We start from the raw sequence: 21993 nt of genomic DNA on the forward strand, positions 1-21993 counted from the left end.
CACTCAGCCTTTCATCCAACTGAGGTCGATAAAATGAGTACCATTGAGTTGGGTAACAACAAACATCTGTTATTCAGCGCCAAGATACCCGTAGTGGTGAACGTGCGCTTTACAAATACACATGTTATGTTATGTTATGTTAGATGCTTTGGGCACTGTGCCACTGCTGTCCAGTGCCACAGTGCAAGTGCTCCCTACTGTAAATGAAGGTATTAATTAGTGATTCCATGATTTACTGGTTTGGTTTACTTGTCAGACCCTAGTATAGTGCACTGAGTGAGCCCAGGGTGTGTAAATCCAAATGCTGCAGGTGTGCCTGCAGCACTGGTTGTGCCACCCACAGAAGCAGCCTTGTAAAATGTGTCTAAGGTCTGCCATTGCAGAGCCTGCGTGCAGTCTGGTACTGTCATGCTGACTGGGCAAGTGCACCCACTTGCCAGTCCCTAAACCTTCCCTTTTCTTCATATCAGGTACCCCTATGGTAGGCCCAAGGGCAGGGTGCATTGTAAATATAAGGTAGGACAAGCCCTGATGTGTGTGGCATGTCCTACTAGTGAATTGCAGCCATTTTCGTTTTTCACTATTGCAAGGCGACCTGTTCTCCATAGGCCAGAATGGGCAGTTAGATTATTACATTCTATAATCCTAACTGACTCAGAGAACATGGTGGAAATTCGAGTTTAGTATGCCTGGACTCAGAATGATAAAATGCATCTTTTAGTGAAGTTGGTTTAAACATTCTGTGTTTGAAAATACCACTTTTAGAAAGTAGGTATTTTCTTGTCTAATTGTCCAAATACCTGCCTCTGCTAGGTTGTGTATTCCTTGTCTGGAGTTTGAGTGACAGGGCTGGGAGATTCCAAGAGACAGAATAAGTCAGCCCAGTGGTGAATAGAGAGATCTGCATCTAGATGGGTGGGAGGAGTTTCACCTGAACCTTGAATAGGGCTGTGCCTGCCTTCCACAATGCTGGCTCCACCTCCTGGGGTGCGACTGATGTTTCTGCACTGCACTGTGAAAGAAGAGAAGGAATGATGTCAACAAAGTGCTCCAGGGCTGTGTTCCCTCCAAAATGCTGGCTCCACCTCCTGTGGGGCATCTGATGTTTCTGCCCTGCACCGTGAAAGGAAAGAAGGAGTCTTGTAAACAGAGTGCTTCGGAACTGGTTTGGACTAGGCAAAGGCCCCTCTCCCCTCAGAGAACAAAGGAGTTTGGGATATAAATATTTGGACCCTGATCCCAAGAAATTAGATCATTTTTGGACTACAAGAAGAAACCTCTGCTGAGGAGAGGAACCTGAAGAAACTGAGGAGAGACTATTCCTAAGCTGAAGTGCTGCTTAGGGGATTGGTCTGCAGTGGTTGCCTGACTGCCAAAGAGAGGAGAAAGAACTTTGTGTGCTTTACTTTCAACTTGTGAAGGATCTCCAAGGGCTTGGAAAAGAGCTTGCCACCTGCTGAAGTCTCAGGGACAAGAGACTTCACCCCCCCCCCCAGCTCCCCAGAGTTCTTTGGAAGTGCCTGCTGCTGTTTTGGGCCTTCTGAGGAACTGCATGTCGCAAGGAGCTGGAAGCGTGACTCAATGAGGAGGAAGGATGTCACCGTCGCTGCTGCTGCCGTCGCCTCGTGAATGCCGGCGCTGTAGCTGTCGTATTGTACCCCATCGAGAGAAGCGTCTCGCAACGAATAGTAAGCATGTCGCTGCTGCTGCCGTCGCAACTCCAAGGGAGGGTGCTGCTGCTGTAGCTGTCGTATTGCACCGCATCAGGAGAAGAGTCTCCCAATGAAGGAGAAGCGTGTTGCCGTCGCTGTTGCTGCCGTCGCATCATGGATGTCGGCGCTGTAGCTGTCGTATTGCACTGCATCGAGGAAAGTGCCTTGCATCCCTGGAGAAGCGCGCCGCTGTCGGAGCTGCTGCCGTCGTATAGTGAATGTCAGCGCTGTAGTTGTCACATTGTGCGGAAGCTTCTCGCAACATCGAAGAAGAGTGTCGCAGCCAAGCCTGTTGCCATCGCATTGCTGAGCAAGGGTGTCACCGCTGCAGCTGATGCATCGAACCGAGACTCCTCGCACCGGAACTTTGACGCATTTTCCATCGCTGCAACATTACTTGTTATGGAAGCACAACGCATCGTAAAGTACACTGACGCAAAGTGTCGTATCTTAAGAACTGAACTGAACTAAGCTAAAACTACCATTTTTAAGTATAGTATTGTGTATTTTTGTCATTTGTGGTCTCGTGTTAAATCTATATAAAGAATACTTATTTTTAATATACAACTGTGTGGTGTCCATCTGTAGTGTTGTCACTGAGTTACTGTATGTGGTCACAAATGCTTTACACACTGCCTCTGAGATAAGCCTGTCTGCTCATGCCAAGCTACCAAGGGGGTGAGCAGGAGTCATTTTAGGAGTGTACCCCCTTACCCTGAGTAGAGACAAGGGTCCCTATTTGTCACAAGTACCTACTAGTGCCAACTAGAGATCCTCAAATCTAACATTCGCACTATATAAAACTTCGAGAAACCCTTAACCCGTTGAAAAAGTACCTAGGATGGAGGATGCGTCGACGTCAATGGTCTCATGCGAGGAGCTGAGGGGGCAATGCATTGGTCTCCATCCCTTAAGATGAAGGCAATGCGTCCGTACCAATTAGTGCAGTCCAAGAGTGTTAAAAATGGGATTCATGGTTGGCAGACATATGCACCCATGCCAGGCAGGATCCGTCAATCTAGTCAGGGCATGCTAGATAAACCGTAAGATAACCTGTGCTCAGCATCTGGTAGCTTGTCACAGAGCAGTCAGGTTTATCTATAAAGGCATTGTGTAAAGCCTTTGTGCAACGAACAGACACACACACAGTAACACAATGAATATACCATGCAAAGACTCCATACAGGTTTAGAAAAATAGAGAATATTTATCTGAGCAAAAAGAGGTGAAAATGACAAAAATCCAATCATTAGAAGACAAGATATGATTTGTTAAAGATCAAATGCAGAAAAAGTGCTTAGAAGTCACTATTGGTCAAAATGTTACTTGAGGTCTTGAGGGTCAGTGCAAATCCAAAGTTCAGGCTGACCACAATGGACGGCAGGCTGCCTACAAAACCCAGACAGGTACCGCTGAAAAAATACCTTGGATGGAGCTTTTGTTGATGTCGAGAGTCTACTGGTTCATCATTGAGTCATTCAAAGGGGGTCCTGCGACATTGTTGAGCTCAGTTGAAGTGAATTAAATGCATCGCCGAGCCGTGCAGAGTGTCGTTGCCGAGCCACGATTGCTGTGGAACCACTGTTGTTGTGCAGCCTCTGCATCAACAGCTAAGGGCCATGCAGGAGAATTTCTCATTCAAATGATGCAATGAATTGGTTTTTGTTGAAAACAGCTGAAGAACCCACTTCTGAGACCTAGAGCTTGGAGGAGGCACCACAAGCAAGGGTAGGACTCACAGAAGGCAGAGTACCGATGCACCAGCAGAATAGTATGAAGTATTTTGTATCCCTGAGACATCAGAAACAGGAGGCAAGCCAGCAAGCCCTTGGAGATCACTTGGAGGGAAGGCAGAGTGTTTCCTGCAGAGTTATTGAGCAGCAGGGCAACACACAGAAAAGCAGTCCTACCAGAAAATCAGTCTAGTGGAGTCCTTTAAGCAGCACATCACTCCTTTTGATAGAGGTTCAGTACAAAATCCAGAAGTGTGTGAAGTTAGGGGGTCAGAGACAAATATAGGCAGATCAGAGACCCAGTACTTATACCCAAAGTGCCTATGATGTAGGGGGTGACTTCATAGGAACTCCTTGATGTACACAAAGATCCCTTTGAAGCGAGTCCTGTCCACCAGGCTAACCCAGGTGGGGGTGGGGTAAATCAGTGCTCTGTTTGTGGACAGAACACTACCTTTTGACGTATAGGTGTCAGGTCCTCCCATTGCTGCGTGCCCAGTAAGACCCATCAGAATGCAGGTGAGTGTCAGGGGAATCTTGTGAGCCAGTTCCAGTAGGAATGCCCTGTAGCATCACAGTACCACCAGGGCCCTTGATATCCCATGCCCAGGAGCCCTAGGCTAACTGTACAGGAAGTTGTCCTGCCAGTAAATGTATGTATGTATGTATGTATGTATGTATGTGTGTTCTTATATAGCGCTCAACTTACCCTAGGGCATCCCGGCGCTTGCCTTGGGAACCCGTCCTGGCTTTTCCCTGTGAGATAACCCATACTGGGCATCCCCAAGGTGAAAGCCAGGCATCCCGCCGCGGGGGGGGGGGGTTGTGGAGATTAAGCAAGCTTAATGCCCAGAGTTGCAGAGTGTGAACCCATGATTAGAGTGGGCACCGAAGCGAGAATTATCGAGTCCGTGGACAATTGGGCTCAAGACCCTGCCTTGCCGGGAATTGAACTCTGGTCCCGGGTCTGACCTCTGCTTCAGGGTATGCCTCCTCTAACCAGTGAGCCACACTTCTCGACTAAATGTGGTGACTACTAGAAGCATCACCTGCTGCTTTAGCTTCAGCCTGTTAAACATGCCCACAAGGATTGGGCACTCCCTTGGTGTCCTACAGAACTCCTTCTTGGTGGGCCCTCCTTCCACATGCCATCCAGCAAGCTCAGGCAGGTCACCAAGGGAAGCAATTTAACCTTCAGTGGACTCTGGGGTGGTCACTGCAGGTCCTCTATCTATCTCACTGGAAGTACATTCAGGGGCCCTCTGCCTTTCGTCTTCTTAGCAGCTGGCTGAGCCATTGTTCCAGGCTAAAGCCATTCTTGTCTCCCTTCCCAGCAACCATGGACCCTGTTGTGGCACAAATCCACTTGTGTAACCCTAAGATCTCCACACAAGCCTTAAGCTCCACTTCCTTCCAGGTAGTGTGCACCAGATGATTACCTAACAAAAAGTCTACAGGCATAGCTGGGCTCAATGCAACTTTCAGACTCAATGGAACCAGGGCTACAGGATAGTGTCCCTCTCTGTTGTCAACCACCACAACCTGGTTGAATGCATTAGGAATTACCTGCGCTGGGGAAACGAGTAGACTCCATATCATATTCATAATGGATGCTGCATCCCTTAGAGCCTCAACACCGTGCCCATTGAAGGAGACACATTGCCTATACTTTGTAGTATTTGTGAACACATGGATCTTAGGAACCATCTTACTGCCACTCAGAGTTTCTAGGGTAACCCCTGTAAACTCTCCCCATTAACTGGGACAAACCCTTCCCCCAGCACTATGCTAGCCATCCCTGGAATCTTTCTTCCTTCTTTCATCCTGTGGTAGATGTTGCTCTTTTTGGACACTTTAGACCCCCCTATTAGTGCCCATACTCGTAGCACTCATAGCACTTGATGTGCTTGGGCTCCTGATCTTTTTCAGGGTAAGTTTTCTACTGGTGGCCAGACTGAGAATGTGAACCTGACCCCTGTGAGTTGTTTTGAGGGCCTTTAGAGAACTGTCTCTTTATCTCCTCCCTGCTTCTTCTGGTTGGGACCCTGACCTCCCTTTTAGGAGTCCCCCAAGATATCTTTTTGAACACTCTTATGCTGACCCAGAGGTCCACCTCCGCAGCAAGTTTCCTGGCGTCAGTAAGTTTGCTATCAACCAGTTGTTGGTGCAGCTCTGGAAAACAAGTGTCAAGAATGTGCTATTTCAACGACAAGTTGTACAGCCCTTCATAATCATTAACTTTGCTGCTCCTCACCCAGCCCTTCAGTGCCTTACCAGCATAATCCAGAATATTCACCTACGTTTGTGAGTGTTTGTGACAAGCCCTGAATCATTGTCTATACCAGCGACGGCTCGTGGAGGGAGTTACGGTGGGGCAGGAGGGTGGGGAGGGGGAGGGGCAGGGTGGAGGTTGCTAAAAACCGGCATATGGATAATTGCAGGTAAGTAAATAATTTAATTAATAAAACGAATTTCGTAGTGCGCCTTGCATCGCAAAATGCAATGCAGTGCGAGCTACGAAATTCGTTTTATTAATTAAATTGTTTACTTACCTGCAATTATCCATATGCCGGTTTTTAGCAACCTCCACCCTGCCCCTCCCCCTCCCCACCCTCCTGCCCCACCGTAACTCCCTCCACGAGCCGTCGCTGGTCTATACTTCCAGGTGTCAACCCAAACTTCCTGACTAAAATGGTTTTCATGGCATTGTAGTTGGTATGGTCCCCCACCTCTACTGTAAGCAGCTTGTAGCTGTCCACCATGGTCATATGCTGGCAAAGCACTCCTCAGGATCTCTGTGTACTTTCAAAGCCACTTTTTAGGCTGCCAACCATTTATCTATGTCATCTCCCACATTGTTACTGGGCACCATATCCTTAGGGATAAGGAATCTGGTCTCATGCACAGACACTGCAGGTATTGTGCCACCAATATTGCTGTTACTGGAACGCACTTGGAGGGCTCTGATATCCAGCTGTCTGAGGCTTAGCTCATTGGCCCTCTTTCTTTCCTCTTTGGCTAGCCTCTTCTTTCCAAGAGCTTGCTCCTTTACAAACTTAGCAAGGGCAAGGGTCTGCTCTTTGCCCCTTTTTCATCTTGGCAAGCTTTAGCCTTAGTTTCCACTCCTCCCTCCTTCCTGTTAGCTCTTATGAGGGCAGTCTTCCAGAAGACACCCTTCTGCCTGCTTTAGAGTGGACTACCAGTCATGGGAGGAAATGTGCATCCCCCCTGTAGGCTGCATGTCAAGACCCTCTGTTAGGTCCCATTCTGATCCTTCATCAGTACCAGATCCATCCTCATCCCCCTTTCTGTCTGGGTGGGTCTCTACCCATGCTCTCAAGGTTTTCTGAAGCAATGGCTTCTTGGCATTTCCCTTGTGGAACACCCCTTTCTCCTGGCAGAACCGCTTGCGCTGAGCCACTGTATATGCTTCCAGGTTGGCCAGCTCAAATTCCATCTTGCAGGTAGGACGACAGACGTTGTAGAGAAAATTTTGACTTGGACAGAAGGACTTTGGAAAAATCTAAAGATGTCAGAACAGGAAAAATTGAAAAAGGCTTGAATCGGTCTCAGTATGAAGTTGTAGTGAACAATGAGTTACTATATAGTATTTATATAAACACAAGGCCCATCGTTTCTGCTCATCACCAGTGTTAGAAATGGGATTCCTGGTTGGCTGAGGTATGCAGCCAGGCAAGGCAAGAACCACCACAGTAGTCAGGATAAGCTAGATGCACAGTAAGATAAGCTTTGCTCACCCTCTGTTAGCTTGCCACAGAGCTGTCAGGCTTATCTGCAAAGGCATTGTGTAAAGTATTTGTGCAAAACACACACACACACACACACACACATACACAAAGAGTAACAACGAATACACCACAAAAAGAAAAGCAGAGAATAATTATCTGAGCATAATGAGGCCAACATTAAAAAAAACCAATCAGTAGAAGTCGAGATATACAATTTTAAAGATTAAATGCAAAAATAGTGCTTAGAAGTCACTAGCGGTCAAAAGGTTACTTGAGGTCGCGATGGACCTATGCAAAGCCAAAGTTCAGGCTAACCTCGATTGACGGCAGGCTGGCTACAGGACCCAGGTTGGTCTCACTGAAGAAATACCGTGGCTGGAACTTTCGTCAATTTTGATAGTCTACTGCATCATCGTCAAGCTGTGCAAAGGGGATTCTGCGTCATCGTCGAGCTTCATTGAAGTGAATGCAAAGCATTATCATCGACCTGCACAGAGAGACATTATTAAGCTGCGAAGGCTGTGAAACCACTGTCATTGGGCAGCCTCTGCAGTGACATCAGAGAGCAATGTAGCGGAATATCTCATGCAGTTGATGCAATGCGTTGTTTTTTTTACAAAAACCGCTGCATAACCCACTTTTGAGGCCCAGAGCTTGGAGGGGGCACCTCAGGCAAGTGGAGGACTCACAGAAGGCAGAGTACATCAGCACCATCAAAATTGGAGGAAGTCTTTTGTGTCCTGAGAATTCAGAACAGGAAGCAAGCTAACAAGCTCTTGGAGATCATTTGGAGGGAAGGCAGAGACTTTCCAGCAGAGTCAGGGGGCAACAGGCAGCAGGCAGCAGGGCAACTAGCAGAAAAGCAGTCCTTCCAGAAACGCAGTCTAGTTGAGTCCTTTAATCAGCACAGCAGTCCTTTTAAAAGAGATTCAAGATCCAGAAATGTCTGAACTTAGGGGGTCAGAGACCCAATTCTTATACCCAAAAGTAGGAGGTTACTTTAGCAGAACTCTTTTAAGTACAAAAAGATCCCTTTCAACCCAGTCCAGTCCACAAGGCTAACCCGGGTGGGGTTAATCAGTGCTCTGATTGTGGACAGGACACTACCTGAAGTAAAAGTGTCAGCTCCTCCCATTCCTCCCTGCTCAGGAAGACCCATCAAATTGCAGGTGAGTGCTCAGAATGCAATGGGCCTCCCCTTCCAGTGTTTGTGGCTACCTAGAGGGAATGCACAAAGTGTAAATGTCCCCCAACCCAGACGTGTATTAGAGACAGGTTATCAGGCACAAAAAACACTAAGTACAGAGAAATGTCACCTTTTAGAAAGTTTTACAAAAAATAGAACCCAGCAACCATTTTTCTTTTGCTGCAACTTATTTCAGCAGACATGGGACCAATATGTATAATCCTTGGTCCTGGCTACATTATTTCGTCATGATTTATACATTTTTTAAGGAAACATTTCTACAATTTTATAAGTCTGAAAACATGTGGTGATACACTTTCAAATCAATATTGCTCTGTGCTGATTTTCAAATAGTCAAAATATGAGACATTCATAAACAGTACATTTCGTCAAATAAAACAATTGTGCTTAAGTTCAGTACCTGTGTAAATCAAAACAATTATACTTAAATTCAGTGCCTGTGTGAATCATACTAACAATTATAAAAAAACACTAGTTTGTAATATATACATCTATTCTATTAAGGAGCACTCGCCTTGAACCCAATATGTTTCCTCTTTTGTAGAGTTGCTATCCTTGAGGTGAATATTCGGGATCTGTGGAGATAATTCAATGTTCATGTTCCCTCTACAGATTCTGAGATCAATTTAATCAGTCTCCATCAAGGTGGAAGAAAAAGGAAAGTGCTGACGCGTTTGAAATCCCTGTTTTACTCAAGGGATTTTCTTCAGGGCAATAATACGGTATAATATGAGTTGTGTTGGTAAACAATCTTTCTGACTTAAAGGTAAGTTTGTTTTCTGGGTTCTGGTTTTTGTCAGTTTTTAAATGCGTTAAAGAGTTGTTTTATGACCGATAAAGTTTATGTTAAGGCCTCTCGTTTGCACTTTGAGCTTGTTAGATCAAAGCTGCGGGTTCATTTTATACTCAAGTTCAAATTAAAGACATTCAGAACTGCAACATTGTAGTCAAGTTCTGTTTTGTTTTGTCAAGGACCCGGTCAGCCTGCAGTGATGCTTGTGAATACAATTTAGGATTAGCACAATGAACTTTACTGCTGTCCTCTGAGGTTCAGTTTCTTTGTTGACTGATTCCTTCGTGGATTTATCAATACCATTCCAAACATATGAAAAATGAAAAAGCTACTCATCTTTGATCAGGAATTACAGCCTAAAAGTGTATCAGGAAATTCCCGATGCAGGCCTATGAGAGGGGTTGGTCTCAGAGTAGTGAAAAACTAAATAGGCTGTTTGTCACTACCAGGACATACAAAGCATACAAATTCACCTTTTACTCACATGGCACCCTGCCCTTAGGGTTACTTAGGGCCTCCCTTAGGAATGACGTATATGTAATAAATGAGGAGTTTAAGGCTTTGAAATTAGTTTTAAAACACCAAGTCGAAGTGCCGTAAACTGAACAAACAGCCACTGCAGCGGCAGGCCTGAGACAGTTTTGAAAGGCAACTTCTGTGGGTGACACAATCAGTGCTGCATGCCACTAGTAAGATTTGAAGTACAGGACCTGGGTATATGATATACTACTTTACAAGGGACTGACTAGTGCAACAAGTATGCCAATCAGGTATACACCAATGTCATCATGTTTAGGGGAGAAGCACATGCACTTTAGCATTGGTTAGCAGTGGTAAAGTGCTCAGAGTCCTAAGGTCAACGAAAAGAATCAGCAAACCGTGGAGGCAAAACATCCAGTAGAAGACCACCCTAAAGATGCAAGGTCTAACAGAGATTCATCATCATTGATCCCTTCTCACTGAAGCTGATGCATCATCGTCAAGCCGTGCAGCTGGCGATATGATGTCCTCGAGCGCTGAGACGTCGAAGGAGATCAGTCGGCTCCAACCCGTGCAATTTTTGCAAAGTGTGGATTTTGCTGGTTCAGCACAGAAAAACCGGCTTCCAAGGGCCCAGGACTGGATTGGCACCACTTGGCAGGGTAGGGCTCATAGATGGCAGAGCCCAGGTGCTGTTGTAGTGTTGCTGGAAGTCTCTGATGTCCCTGAGACTTCAAAACAGGAAGGAAGCAGACAATCCCTTGGAGTCAGTCTGGGTTCAAATGGGGTAGGTCTGGTCTTTCTCACTCAAGCAAAGAGGGCAGCAGGCAGGTCTGCACAGCAGAAAAGCAGTTCTTCCAGAACAAAAATCTCTCAGAGTGGCAGCCCTTCAGCAGCACAGCAGTCCTTCTTCCTGGCAGATTATCCACAGGCCCAGAAGTGTATTGAGTAGGCAGGGTCAAAAGTCCAGTTCTTACACCCAATCGTGCCCTTGAAGTGGGGGTGACTTCAAAGAGGGGCTTTGAATTGCAGAGGTACTGCCTTCCTGCCCTGGCTCCAGACACCCTCCAGGGGGTTAAGCAACACTGTATGTGTGAGCAGGACACAGCCCATTCAGGTGTAAGTGTCAGATCCTCCCTTCCATCCTGCCGCAGGATGACCCAACAGGATGTGAATGTCCCGTCAGGCTCACCTAATCTCCCATTTGTGTTTGGCTGTTTAGATGGGCAAGTGGAAACAAGCATCCTGGGACCAGTTTCAGGGTTTCACCCCTTATCAGCCAGGCTAGCTTGAATCCAGTGGCAAATTGAGCAAGGGGCCAATATCTGGGCATACCCTGGCCACTTAGGGCGATGATAGCAAACACAATAAGATAATGGACGGAGTGCTAAAACTTTTCAGACACTCACCCCCAGTCTCAGATTTGGGTTTAATCGATCATCATGGCTGGGTCTGAACTGGGGTAGCGAAGTGAGCTAAAGAACGATGATGGATTCAACTGAGATCTGTGACTGGGAGTGAGTGTCTGAAAAGTTTCTGCGGTTCGTCCATGATCTCCTTGTATTTGCTTTGTTCGCCCACATTTGGCAGGGAATACCCAGATAGGGGTCCCTTGCTCACTTTGCCACTGGATTCAAGTTAACATGGCTGATGAGGGATATAAACCCAAAACCGGTCTAAAGATGCTTGTTTCCAGTGCAGGAAAGACCTGGCTTTGCAGTTGGGGTGGACTGTTCCTATGAGGAACTGGGTCAAGACTGATTTGCATAAGGCTGGGTATGAATTGGTGTGGCGAGGTGAGCTAAAGAACAATGATGGATTCAACCCAGATCTGTGACTTGGGGTGAGTGTCTGAAAAAGGTCAGTGCTCCGTCATCATCTCCTTGTGTTAACAAAAACAAATTAGAAAAAAGTGATACAAACAGACAAAACGTTTCAGGGAAGATCACCCTAAGGCTGAAAGGTTTAACAGACCACCATAGTCTACATGGTGGCCTAATATACAGTAGATACAGCTCATAGTGGTGGTTGACTGTCAATGTTAAACTGCCTTCGAGATCTGTCACAATCTACAATGTACCCATGCTACTGCTGCGGCAGATGGCAGAGCTGTCTTCCCCTGCCCTTTAAAAGGAAATTACAAATGGGATATGTTCAGTTTTTAGGCAGAAGTCCCATAACCAGAATCTACCTATGGCTGCAACCACTGTACTGGTATTGCAGAGAATTTGCAACCCCAGGGGGGTTGTTTGGCTGTTGTCACCTGCCTTTCTCACACAGAAGCAGGACATTGGTAAAGGTGGCTCTGGTTATTTAATCTCTTGCATCGCCTGAGAGTTAGTACATCAGAGGCTGCTTCACAGAGAGGGTGCACTGTCTTCCAATTTACCCTTAGTTGTGTGCAGAATGGGACAGTGTGCTCCATCACAGCAAATGCACGGTTCACAGTGCATACACAAACTCATACCTGCACTGTGATAAGCAGACAGACTGTTTGAAAGCCATTTGTCCACCTCTCACTACAGACAGAAGCCGGGTTTTAAAAAGGGGTAGTGATTACCCTACAGGCAGGTGCATTGAATGACTGCACCGCCTGCTGGAGAATGCCCGTGGGGTTCCCGGGGATAACTGTGGCTCCTTCCAAAATGGCACCCTCAGAAGACACTGAAGGTCAGCATACCTGCTGAAAGCCTCTTTGAGCCTGAGCAGGGCTATGTAATGTGGTTTGGGTGCACCTGATTCTTTTATTGGCATGAGACCACCCTCCCATGCATTTGAGGTGTGCCCCCTAGAGATCACCCGAGCACACATTTAGAGCCAGCACAATCCATGTTCCAGAAGGGAACACAAGCATCTTTGGCCTCTTCTAGGATACCAGAGTGCCGCAGAGGAACAAAGGACAGGTGTGTTAATACTCAATACACCCCCAAGTTATACTATATAATAATGCCATGGAAAGGTATAGATAGCTCTGCAATAGTGTGTGCTCATACATTAAATCGAAACCTGTTTTAAAAGATTATTTTAGAAAGAACTCTTACAGAAACTGATTATAGGTCAATCTCCTTTGGCTGAAGATACTAACCAGACACGTTTTAACAAATGTAGCATAATTAATGAATAAACAATGATACCTATAAGGTGCTCAGCAGTAGAATTCTTTTGACGGCAGTCTTTTAGAAAAGTCTACATTGGGAAGGTGAGGAAATTGGGTTACTGGTTGAGGGGGAGTGATACCCTACTCAAGCAGCAATTATAATCCTTGGCAAGGTGAAATCACAAGCAAACCCTAAATGAAACTGTGCCCTGCCCTCTGGTAGCTTGGCACAGAGCAGTCAGGCTCAACTTAGAGGCAATGAGTAAAGTATTCATGCAGCAATTCCAACACTAATAAAGTGAAACAAAACTAAAGAAAATTCCCTCAACAATTTAGTAAAAATTGTCATTTTTTATAAATAATTACGACCAAATCAACACATTCCAATCAGTAGAACCAGAGATAGGCAATTTTAAAGATGTAAGTGAAAGTAGCACAAAAGAACACAAAGGGTCAGCTGTAGTTCTCTGGTTGTGCTAGATCGAGACAAAGTGACAAGTTCATTTTAGTTCCGATGCAGAGTTCGGCAAGGCTGTGCATTGCGCTGCATTGGTTCGGCTGCGACTACAGATAGGCTGTCAGAGCACCTTCAGAGCCACATCCAAGGGTCCAGGACTGGGGTGGCACAACATGGGGGACATGACTCACAGCAAGCAGAGTCCTGGTTTTGGGTTCAAGGTTGTTAGAGCCTGTTCTGTCCCTTAGGCTCTGATCAGGAGGCCAGCCAACTAGTCCTTGGAGTCACTCTGATGTTCCTGGGTTCAAGATGAAGTTCCAGTCCTTCTCACTCAGGCAGGAGAGAAGCAGGGCAGCAGGGCAGTAGAGTGGCAGTCTTTCCTCTATGTTTGAAAAAACACTGTTTTTAAACATAGAAGGTTGCACCATATTTCTGTCCTGTTTAAAAATCACTGCAGTGCATACCCCTGAGTGCTCTTACATACTCTGCAGCAACTACTGCAAAGGTCACTGAGGGGTGAGCCTGCAGAGAGTGCTTTTTTCTAAACAGGGCAGCAAGTGGGAGAAGTCCCTCTATGTGTAAAAACCACTGCAGATTAAGCTTATGTTTCTGAGAAACTGATAACTACTGCAGATTAATCCTGCGGACGGAGAGGCAGACTTTCAAAATAATTCTGAATTACACGGGTATCTTGGAATCACCAAATTCCTCTGATTTCACCAGCAGAATTAAATATTCTGCTCAGGCCTAGCCCTTGAGGTAACTCTGGTGATCCTGAGTTCAAAATGCAGGTTCAGTCATACTCATTCAGGCAGGAGGGCAGCAGGGTGGCTGTCCTTCTTGCATCAAAGCAACACAGAAGTCCTTCTTTTGAGTCTTCCATATGTCTAGATGTGCACTGAAGAGAGAGTCTGAGGGTCCTATTTTTATACCATGTGCCTCCTTTGAAGTGAGAGAAATTTCTAGAGAACTGCTTGACGTTTTCTGACTCCCCAGCCCTGGCTCTAAGCTGGTTACATAACAAATTCAGGAGTGACAAGTCCTTTGTGGAAAGGCAGAGCACAGCCTATTCAGTTGCAAGTGGTCTGTGCCCAGCTCAGTCACCCATCCTGCCAGTTGATGGCCCATCCAGGCCCAACTAATGCCTCTATTGTTTAGCTGTTCTGGGAGGAATATACAAGTCAAACTGCCAAATACACCCAGTCATGTGACCTAGGACAGGGTGCAGACACCAAATATCTAGAGCAGGAAAATGCCATCTTTCTAAAAGTAACAAATAAGCGCTAGTGCTGACTCTGTTTCAGCAAAACAATGATTTCGGTTTGTGATCACACAATTTAATTATTGTGATCACCCTGTAATTTTCACACTGCACATCAAAAATTATCCATTCCGGAGGAGCCAAGACGGCGGCCAAAATGGCCGCATGGAAGCCCGGCTCCGCAGCTCGCCCTCACCTCCAACACTATCCTGTCTACGATCCTGCACCCCAGCCGCGGTCCAGTGCAGCGGAACTGCGGCGGAGCCCGACCGTGTGACTCCGGTCCTCGTACCGCCTCTGACGACCGAGCATCGTCGTCTTGAAGTTTCTGGCCTTCGCTCTCTGCTGTGAGCCGGGACCTTGGGTTACGCTGCAGCCGCCCCGCAATGAGTAAACAACGGCCTCGATCGGCCATGATGGTCCGGTGGCCCGAGTGGTGAAACCGAAACTACTCTTTGCCGTAGCCCCTGGATAACTCGCGGCAACGGGCCATTGACTTCTACGGCGCAAGTTCCCGGCCGGTACCGGCGTCTTTGGGGAGGTAATTCTGAAGGCAGAACAGCTTGCCTGGACCGGACTCTGGCCGAAATGCCTCCACGGGGGTTTGTGTGTGACTCTTCCCGACTCCTTTGAACACCGCGCATTGTTCGTTGAAGCCGGGCTGCCGCTGAGACGGATTTTCTTTGTTCTGGGGCGTTGGAAGTGAGAAAATGGCGCTTACGGTGAAAGATGTTTGGCTGGCCCTCCGTGACTGGTGCATTGACTTGCAAGAACTACGGGCGAATGTGCAGACCTCGCAGCTCACCACCTCTCCTGCCATGGAACACTTGGGCACAGCTGTGTGCACTGAGGAACGTGAGCCCGATTTCTCCCAGGTTGCTGCAGCCGAGGATTCCCAGGCGTGTGTGCTGCATGATGACGATACCAGGGAGCACGATAACCGGGACTGCGTCTTTGCTACTCTTTTTGCTCTCCTGCCGGCTGCCTTATTTACTGATTGCCATCGCCTTGCCTTCTTGCGGAATATGGTTACATCCCGGGAGAACGCTCCTGAGTCATTACTCTGGTCTTTGCTGCGAACCTGTGTGGCCCCTTCTGGTACTGTTGATTTATTGCCATCACCTGTGTACACTTGGGGAGGATTGCTGACTTTTTCTCGGACTGGCCAGGGCTGACCATTGCCTGTCTACGACACTTTTTCGTGACCTTGGTGCCGAAGCGGAACATTGTTTGCACTGGAGACCTTGGGTGGTTGGGATGACCGTACATTGATGCCCACGTTCCTTTTAAGTGGGCTTATGCTTCTGGGGTTGGGGGTGTACAAGGGGCTGGTGCTACGGCCCTCCTCCGTTCTTTCCCACTTTTGGGGTTCTTCTTGGGGCGACAGGCATGCCTATGGGGGGGGTGGGCCGTGGCCTTCCGCTGGTATGCAGGGTGGGGGGTTGGGGGATGGGATGTGTTTTATGTTCTTCTGTGTTTCTATGGCCCTCTATCTTCTTTCTTATTTCCTTTCTTTTTATATACCTTATTCTTCATTGGGGATTGGGGTTTAGCGCGATTGGGGAGTTTCACGCAATGTGTCATTTTGTGACTTGGTTATGGATCTTGGCCTCCTTAGGGTGGGACACTGTGATTTGATAAGTGATTGCTGTTCGCTATGCTTCCCGATTTGTGCTTCTTCCATGAAGACTCTCAACTGTGGCGAGATGTGGTTCTGGCGATGTCCTCTATTGTATACTGTTCTCTCCTGATTCCATAAGGCCGGGACCAATGTGTTGCTTTACGATATCCTGATGCCATTTATCCTTCAGACTTTTAATTTGAAAATTAGACCGCAGTACTTCTGTAATTGATCCTTAAAGACTCGACTTATTGATATGTACTCCATTTGTGAGCCTTCGGGCTGCGTGCTGGATTGTATGTGTAACCTCTTGTCAATAAAGGTCTTCCAAAAATTAAAAAAAAATAAAAAATTATCCATTCCACATACAACTGTCAGTGACAGAGGAGAAATATCTTCATGTAACAGAATTCAAAATCATACATTACATATCCCACATCCAGTAAACATCAATGCATTAAAAATTATATGAATTAATGTGCGCGACTTAAAAACATATGACAAAAACATGTAACATTAAATGTACCAGTTCTGAATTTGAAAGCAACCAAAGGAGCACAAGGTAGAATGGCCCTACTCAGCCCCAGCTTTATTGAATTATGACACAGAAGTGTCAACTTAACCTTTACTTTAGTTTAAGGCCTCATACAGAGATCGGACAAATCAATTTATTTTACACCAATCATTCCCTGTCAGACTATCTTTAGCATAAGCACGCTCGCTAGGTATTAAGCTGCTGATGCATGTCAAACCCAGCATTTAATAGGGGTTCTCTTTAGGACTAGGAACTGTAGAGAAATGAGTTTTAATAGTGTCCTGTGGCAGAATTCTATATGCCTGTTTTTCTTTTTTGAAATTGTTCTATTCAGGTCAAGGCATGGAGCATTGTGGATTCACTGAGCGCCAAGTGCAGTGTATGTCGTATGAATCTGCTCTTAGATCTTTCTGATGCAGTTGTTGGCAGTGCAGAGCGTCTGTTTTTTCAGTGATAAATGCCTTCTATCTTGTTTTTTTAGTGCAGTTGTTGGCAGTACACTTTGTCTGTTTTTCCTCAGTAATAAATGCTTTCTGTCTCATTTTTTTAACACTTTATTTAGCGTCTTAGAGTTCTTCCTGATGCTGTTTACTCCATGACACAAACTCTCTTGCTGACATTAAATGGACCCAACCCCTTGTCAGTTATTGAACTTTTTAAAAGTGGCATTTCTAAAAATGTAACTTAATATCTCACTTTACCATTAAATAAGATTTTTAATTGGTATACATTCTCAGTTTATATATAAACACATCATTGGGGTGGGCCTAAGGGATATTTAGAGACCATGCATAGGTTGTATCCCCTGTATAACAGAATACGATCAACCTAGAAAACCTATGGGTCTGACTTCTGATTCATGTATCAGGAAAAGAGCTATGGTCTCGAAATTTTGAGAGTACCAGCTCAAGGCGTCATCCAGAAGATGGTTGTCCCTGTGTTAGCAAAATAAACACCCATGTTGGATTCCCATCAATATCATGTATGACCAATATTCTCATGTGGTCCTCCGTCCTGGGTACAGTGTCTCTAGATCATTGAGACAAAGTAGTACCATCTGTGGACACATGGTTCACACATGCCAACACAAGGAACAGTCATAAGGATCTGGTCAGACGGGTAGGTGCAGTGCAACAAAGGAAAGTGTGTGAAAAGTTAAAATAGGATAGAGAATCTCATTCCAACTTTATTCTACCAAGACCTCTTCCTAATTAAAAACTAAGAACAGCGCAAAACTATACTACTGCAGTTTAACAAATATCTGCATAGGGGCCGACATGTTTCTGCCTAAGCGGGAGTATGACCCAAGGCTTTCATCAGGGCCTCTGTTCTCTCAATAGTGCGACTGCAAAAAATGTGTTGGTGCAAAACTCAAAACAATAACGATAATTATGTGATATTTCAGTAAAGGATATGAGTCTCCAAATACTGTGGCTTCACTCCCCCATGACACCCGGTAAATTTGTTAGATCTGTGGAGGAAGAGACAAAACATAGCACAGGAAAAACCATCTATAAGCAAGTTATTTGCCTTGAATATATGTCTAGATACAGTACATATAATCACTCACCCAGGGTGCCCGGGGAAGAGACCTCACCTCGTCCTGGTCCTGGCTCAGGCGTAGTGAGACCCCGCTCTGTAAGAGGAAAGCACACCGGAGTTGAATGTAGGCTGCGGGAAAAATTAATCCACTGCAGACCTCATTCATATCTGTACCAGTGAGAGTTGCTCCCCTTTCTTAAAAGAACTTGTATTGCTGCTCTCCCACTAACTGGGACCTCAACCCACTGAAACCCCCTTAGTTGCTCCCCACATCTATGGGTAAGTGGGGGGTATATAGGGGATGACTAAACTTCCCAAGAAAGTAATCAGTAGCTATCTGTGTAATTACCACAGAGCTTTCTCCTGCTGGAGTTAATCAGAAACTGCAACATAAAAAGAGAAGAAAAGAGGAAGCCCCATGTGGAGCTCCTTACCTGTCCGGCGTTGTCTCTGGCAATAGCTGAGACAGGGGGGAGCACCGAGCTAGGCTCAAGCCCTCCTTTAGATAGTCACCTGATGGTCTCTCCGCCAATCCGATATGACAGCAAGTTCCAAGCGCTGTCCTTTTAGCCTGGAGCTCAATAGATAAATAGTGTCCAGCTTCTCAATTGTGGGAGACAATAAATGCCGAAATGTGAGTATATTAAATGTGGACACTGGAGCAGAAACTTCCACAAGGAGCTCACAATCTGTTTGGCATCGACATCGCGTAATCTCGCAATATTTCGGAACTACAGAATGACGTCATGGCGTCCATGTTTGTAGTCCGTTTATTTCAAAATCGGATTTGACTCCGGAAACTTGTACCCCTATGTTCAGTGTCAAGGTTGTTTGCACATAAGTGGAGTGTGCATGTAAAGAGGGGTCCGCTAATTAGGAAGAAGAGAATTAGAGAATTAGCGCAAACCGGACCGCGCCGAAAAAACGGGTCGCGCTGGTCTGATTACCATCATGAGTAGCCTCCAAAATGTTCCCTAAGTGCAGGCGAGCTTAGTTAGCTCCGTGGACCTCAACAGATGTGTCCCAAACAGTGAAAGTACCTGGCATAACTGTGATCTCGTGAGAAGAGGAAGAACTACAGAATGACATCATAGATGTCTGTCCTGTAGTTCAGACCCTCTTCTTAAAGGGACAGCCAGTGAAGTTAGAGGCTATGAGTGTCACTGACACAGAGATCATACTTAAAGGTAATACAGGGGGGAAAAAGGACATGTCACTTCTATTTCTTATCGTTTGGTCCTATGTTAAGGTATATAAGGACTTGGAAATCCTTCGTATTGGTTAGTAAGAAGACTCAGGTGGCAGTAAAGGGGACCTAGGAATAAGCCTAGTATATCTCTACCTCCCCTAGAGTCCCTATTAAGGATGTAGATGTGACAACACATCTCCATCTTTCTCAAAGGAATTGTGTCACCTTTCCGTGGTATCAATGTATAGTTGCAAAGACCATTAAGTACTCGGTGTAGTGCATTCCCTGCTCAGAAAACCAAGCGGTTGTAGCCAGAATACGAGTAATAGTGCGGCTGATGTATGATGCCGGAATTCTATACAAGTCTGTGTTTCGGCGTTTTTAATAAAAAATGTAAGACAGATAACAGATACCCCATACGTTCATTTCAGGCTCAGCCAGGGGATGTCGTCGTTCAAACCCTGTACATCTGTGCGTAGTTTGAACACCCATCTTTCCTCCTTTCGACACAGAAAACTGGTCACGTCAGTGATGTGCGATGGTACAAAGGGTTTTTCGAGTACAGTCCATGTGAAGTCTGTTTCTCCATGGTTCTTCTCCAGAAAGTGTCGTGTCAACTTGGATATGTTCTTCTTGCACCGGAAAGTGCTTTTGTGCTCTAACATGCGTGTCTTTACTTTCCTAGTCGTCATGCCGATGTACTTTTCATTGCAAGGGCATGTGATCTGATAGATTAGATTCTCACTATTGCAATTAGAGAATTGACGCAATTCCCATGGTCTAGTGGTTCCGATGTCTAGGCTGGTGACACTATGAGTCAAAGCACACATTGTACAGGTCCCACATGGGTGGTGCCCTTTGATTGCAGGTAGATCCCACAACGTTCCTTTTTGTCTCTTGACTTGTTCTTGCGGACGAGTGTGTACTAAACGATCTCTCAAACTGCTGGCTCTCTTGAACGCAAAAAGGGGATATTCTATCTTCTCCTTTCCGCTGTTGAGTATCCGCCAATGTCGTCTTATAATTTTCTGTACGCTGTTAGACTTGGTGTTGAAGGTGCTAACCATGGTTAACCGGTCTTTCAGAGGTTCTCTCGTGGAGGCTTCAAGCAATGCTTCTCTGTTGTTATTCGCCGCTCGTTTCCAAGAGCGCTTTATCAGTTTCTTGGGGTAATGCCTTTGTGTCAGTTGTTGTGAAAGAGCACAGGCATGGGTATTGAAAGTTTCTGTGGTTGAACAATTACGTCTAAGACGTAAGAACTGGCCCACAGGCAAGTTGTCTCGCAAGGATTTGGGATGTTGACTTTCGTATAGAAGAAGTGAGTTCCTTGCCATGGGCTTACGATAAAGTTCCGTTTCTAGACCCTGGGGAGTGGTGTAAATGGAGAGATCCAGAAAAGCGAGTCTGTCCTTGCTGGTCTCAATGGTGAACCGTAAGAAGTCATTTTGTGCATTCAACATCCCAAATCCTTGCGAGACAACTTGCCTGTGGGCCAGTTCTTACGTCTTAGACGTAATTGTTCAACCACAGAAACTTTCAATACCCATGCCTGTGCTCTTTCCCAACAACTGACACAAAGGCATTACCCCAAGAAACTGATAAAGCGCTCTTGGAAACGAGCGGCGAATAACAACAGAGAAGCATTGCTTGAAGCCTCCACGAGAGAACCTCTGAAAGACCGGTTAACCATGGTTAGCACCTTCAACACCAAGTCTAACAGCGTACAGAAAATTATAAGACGACATTGGCGGATACTCAACAGCGGAAAGGAGAAGATAGAATATCCCCTTTTTGCGTTCAAGAGAGCCAGCAGTTTGAGAGATCGTTTAGTACATACTCGTCCGCAAGAACAAGTCAAGAGACAAATAGGAACGTTGTGGGATCTACCTGCAATCAAAGGGCACCACCCATGTGGGACCTGTACAATGTGTGCTTTGACTCATAGTGTCACCAGCCTAGACATCGGAACCACTAGACCATGGGAATTGCGTCAATTCTCTAATTGCATTAGTGAGAATCTAATCTATCAGATCACATGCCCTTGCAATGAAAAGTACATCGGCATGACGACTAGGAAAGTAAAGACACGCATGTTAGAGCACAAAAGCACTTTCCGGTGCAAGAAGAACATATCCAAGTTGACACGACACTTTCTGGAGAAGAACCATGGAGAAACAGACTTCACATAGACTGTACTCGAAAAACCCTTTGTACCATCGCACATCACTGACGTGACCAGTTTTCTGTTTCGAAAGGAGCAAAGATGGGTGTTCAAACTACGCACAGATGTACTGGGTTTGAACGACGACATCCCCTGGCTGAGCCTGAAATGAACGTATGGGGTATCTGTTATCTGTCTGACATTTTTTATTAAAAACGCAGAAACACAGACTTGTATAGACTTCCGGCATCATACATCGGCCGCACTGAGTACTTAATGGTCTTTGCAACTATACATTGATACCACGGAAAGGTGACACAATTCCTTTGAGAAAGATGGAGATGTGTTGTCACATCTACATCCTTAATAGGGACTCTAGGGGAGGTAGAGATATACTAGGCTTATTCCTAGGTCCCCTTTACTGCCACCTGAGTCTTCTTACTAACCAATACGAAG

The sequence above is a fragment of the Lissotriton vulgaris genome, chromosome 3_1 (genome assembly GCF_964263255.1).
Source record: "Lissotriton vulgaris chromosome 3_1, aLisVul1.2, whole genome shotgun sequence".
Classification (NCBI taxonomy): Eukaryota; Metazoa; Chordata; class Amphibia; order Caudata; family Salamandridae; genus Lissotriton; species Lissotriton vulgaris.